Raw genomic sequence first — 4500 nt, 5'->3', positions numbered from 1 at the left:
CCAACAGGGCTGGCTACTATACTCTTCTCTTTGAGGCTTTTATTTAATTAATTAATTTGTTTGTTTGTTTGTTTTTGAGGCAAGGTTTCTCTGTGTAGTTTTAGTGCCTGTCCTGGATCTTGCTCTCTAGACAAGGCTGGCCTCAAACTCACAGAGATCTGACTGGCTCTGCCTTCTGAGTGCTGGGATTAAAGACATGTGCCACCACCATCTGGCTGTTTGTTTGTTTGTTTGTTTGTTTGTTGTAGTCCTTCCTCAGGTAAATTCTATTTTGTGAGACTTACTATATCCTAAGAATTAGTAAATCCTTTATATCATGAGTTCAACTCTTCTCTCTTCTCTCTCACACCTTAGGGGTGGAGTGCTACCCAACAAATGAGATGCCATTTACAACCTCCACAAAATTAACTATAAATGAATCTTACACATGAAAGTTAAATACACAGTGCTGAAGCACTAGAAGGTATTGGAGAAACTAGGCCAATCCAAGTTTGGCAATCTGCTTTCCATGGGTACAGTAAAAGCATGTTTAAGCTGACTACAAAGATGTTTCTACACACATCTCCCTGCTCCCAATTCTGTGAACAGATGCAGCCCACACAGAAAAGATAACCAGAGGCCTGCCCTTTAAATAGGAAGTTTCAAGGACCACACGGGACCTCACAGGATAGGGATTCTAGCTGAAGGATCCCACCCGGGTCTGAGAAGGACCCACCGCACTGGCTCCTGCATCTCACTCACCATGTTGTGGTTTCCCACCTTGGCCATGTTCTCTGCTCAGCTCCCTGCAGCAACTCTCACAGCACTGCACACAAAACTGCTGGCAGCAGTTTCTCTTCAAAGCCAAGCTTAAAGCTGGCAGCCGGAAGAACCCTGCACAACTTCTGACTGGCAGGTCGCCTGGAGGGCCTGATTGGCTACTGAGGTCTGAGTGACAAGAGCACCTCCCATAGGGTTACACTGTGCTTAAAGTCACAGCACAATGGTTCCTGATCCTGCCTTCCACCACAGACCCAGACCTTTTCTGAAACTGCAGAGATTTGCATTTCCATAGCACTTGCCCCTGGCTCCAATAGCAGACCCTGCTATCTTTCTGCTCTCAGTAGGCTCTTCCCCTTCTTCCTCCTGGACACTGTGTGGCTAGCTTGTACAGCCCACTCTACTATGTTGGATAGAGTGATTCCCTGTCCCTCAGGTAGAAGGGTGCCCAGAATATTAACAACTAAAGTGAAATATAAAGACATAAAATATTTTTGTTTTGTGATTTCACATTGATGTCAGGTGAACTGAAGGTACATATTACCTAGCTGTCACAGGGACTTCAGACAAGCAGGAAAGAAAAGCAGGAAGTAGATCACAAACAAGATAATAGATCTTCCTCCCATCAGAAAGTGGGATGATGGCTCCATTGCTTTAGGGGTTTTATTCCTGAAATTCAGAGCAAACTGTTGGCAAATTAAAAAATAATAAAGAGTAAGCTTCAGGGAAACATGAATGTGTAAAACATAATAGAGTACGTGCTCGCTTCGGCAGCACATATACTGAAATTGGAACGATACAGAGAAGATTAGCATGGCCCCTGCACAAGGATGACACGCAAATTCGTGAAGCGTTCCATATTAAAAAAAAAAAAAAACATAATAGAGTAATTAAGAATGTGTTCACAAGCACTATTATTAGTCAGTACATCTTTCTCCTAGGACAGTGGAAAAAAAAACACTGCATTATTCAAGCTTCTGTACTTGAACAGTATTATGAATTTATAAAGAAGGCTCTGGCAGGTAGAGAGCCAAGGTGCCCCAATGCAGGGCACAGACAAAGATGACATGCAGACAAACTCAGTGAGGAGGTTTATTTGGTGGGGGAAGAAAGAAAGAGGAAGAGAAAGAGGGAAAGAGAGAGGGGGAGAAAGATTGAGAAGTCTGAGGTTGTGCACACTTCCTGGGAGGAAAGCAGGAGAGAGAGGCGGGAAATGGGTGGAATTTTCCCTTAAGAATAAGCTTCTATGTCAGGACATAGCATGGTGCCAAGGGGCGGGATTAGAATATTAACAAACAGGACTGGGAGAATGAATCTCTCTATGCATGTAGAAAGTGGAATTATTACAATGTCTCACATGCTGTGGTTGAGCTAGTCCAACAATGGCTGTCTACCAATGGAAATTTGAAAAGTCCAGTAGTTCCTCAGTCCATGTCTCACCTGGTTTTCAGGATACACCAAAATTCTAAGGAAGTAGGCTCCAATGCTAGTAAAGGAGTAAACTTGGTAGCCAGAGCAAGCAGAAGCAGACAGAGAGATTCCTCCTTCAACATCTTTTATATATGTAGGCTGCCCTCAAGTGTTGCTATGCAGATTAAAGGTGGACCTTATTCAGTTTTTTTTTTTTGACAGGGTTGCTCCCTGTAGTTTAAGTGCCTGTCTGAATTTCATTCTGTAGATAAGATTGGTGTCGAACTCACAGAGTTCCACCTGGCTCTGAATCACAAATGCTGGGAATAAAGACGTGTACCACCAACACCTGGCTCCTTACTCTTGTTTATTGGTTCTTTTGAGTTTTCTGAAAGGTTTTATATGTCTATCTCTCGAACTCATTCTGTACATCGACCTGGCTTCAAACTCAGAAATCCAACTGGTTCAGCTTCCTGAGTGCTGGGGTGAAAGGTGTGCACTGCCACCAAGCAGCTAAATGTGGATTGATTACCTCAAATTATCTGGATTAAAGATAGGTCTTTAACTTCAAAACCTTTAAAGACAATCCCTCATACATATATCAAAATCTTGGGGTTTTAATTAGTTACAGAGGTAGTCAGTTTGACTATTGAGGATATCCATCACCAGAGACAAGACAAATGAAATGAGAAGGATTTCTTATCTGCAAGAGGCAAGACAGCATGAAAGTTATTTCCAAAACAATAGTTTTCATAAAAAAAGAAAGCATGTAGATTTTCCTGAGGGAGTCTGGACATGTTCATGTATAGATCTCCCTCTTCCTAGTTATGCTCAATTAACAAATCCATTTCTTTGGATTTTTTTTTTTGTTTTCTGAGGGGGTTTTTTGAGACAGGGTTTCTCTGTGTAGCTTTGCACCTTTCCTGGAACTCACTTGGTAGCCCAGGCTGGCCTCGAACTCACAGAGATCCTCCCGGCTCTGCCTCCCAAGTGCTGGGATTAAAGGCGTGCGCTACCACCGCCTGGCTAACAAATACATTTCTCATCATGATCACAATGTAAAAGCAGAGACATTAAGCAACATTCTTGTCTGAAAGTCATGCAGAAACATATAATTATTTAAAATGATGGCAAGACATGCCTCTGGCATGTTCATATTGCACCACAAGATCTTACCTGAAAGTCAAGAAAATGCCACTCTGCATGTAGATTCCTTTGGAGACTATGCTACCTGTCAATCTTGATGTTTGTTCTAAAAGATAACTGTACCGATGTGTCAATTCTCACAGACACATAAGAAGGAGAATACAAATACAGAAAACATCAAGGAAAAGTCACCTAAGATCACTGTATACTCTACTCCTAAATGAATGGTTATGATGAGATTTATTATACTCAGAAGAAAGCTGCTTTTGCCTCTCTGCAGGCTGGCTCTCTTCAAGGCCACCACTGCTTCCAAGCAAGACCAGAAGATTTCATTTTAATTAACCCTGGCTTCTGTTAGTCTCATGGCTGTGGTATCACTGTAGAGAATTCCATTCTTTCATTTTTCTACTTCTTTTAAAAAAATATTTATACAGGTGTTTTGCCTGTATATGTCTGTGGAAAATACTTACAGAGGCCATAAGAAGTCTGGAGATGTCTCTCTAGAGTTATAGCAGAGGTTAACTACCACATTGATTCTGGGAATGGAACATGGGTCCTCTGTAAAAAACCCAGTACTCGTAATTGCTGAGCCCTCTATCAAGTATCTCTTTTTATTTAAAATTTATTTCTATAAATTGTTAATTAAAAATATTACATCACATTACCATCTTATCTCATCATTTCATGCCTTCCCAAATCCCTTCCAACTTCTTCTTGTTAAGTATGGGTAAATAAGTTTGCTGAATATATGAATACCACCTGCTGCCTCCATTTTTTCTGGTTGTATATATATTGAAAATGGGCTGACCACATTGTATGGGATAAACAGTCAGGGAACTCATCCCTGCCTGAGGTTAATTCTCTCAAATGGAGGAAAATTCCATTTTAAATCATCATCAGATGGACTATGATGCCTTGGACAGAAAACCTAATCAAGAACATAAAACTTAGTGTGGAAAAATACCTTAGCAGCTAAGGGCACTGAAAATTCTTTCAGAGCATCCAAGTTCCAATTCCAGTTCACATAAAAGCACACTACTATCGGTAATTCCAGCATCAGGGCTTCTGACACCATCTCCTAGCCTCCCTAGCCAGGATAAGAGGAGTCTAGACCATGAAAATCATTTTTAAAGCTGTGTGTGGCAGTGCATTATTTTAGTACCAGCACTTCAGACACAGAGGCAG

General features: G+C 41.3%; 1 non-coding gene across 1 annotated transcript; it reads left to right on the top strand.

Annotated features, from left to right (window-relative positions):
- The first annotated feature begins 1517 nt into the window (after nt 1–1517).
- Nucleotides 1518–1624, top strand: LOC131901037 (U6 spliceosomal RNA). The gene has a single exon (XR_009376304.1). It is a non-coding gene; the product is annotated as a U6 spliceosomal RNA (small nuclear RNA).
- Nucleotides 1625–4500: the final 2876 nt, after the last annotated feature.

The sequence above is a fragment of the Peromyscus eremicus genome, unplaced genomic scaffold, assembly GCF_949786415.1.
Source record: "Peromyscus eremicus unplaced genomic scaffold, PerEre_H2_v1 PerEre#2#chrX_unloc_1, whole genome shotgun sequence".
Classification (NCBI taxonomy): Eukaryota; Metazoa; Chordata; class Mammalia; order Rodentia; family Cricetidae; genus Peromyscus; species Peromyscus eremicus.
The sequence above is the reverse complement of the archived record's forward strand: the minus strand, read 5'-3'. Positions and strand labels throughout refer to the sequence as shown.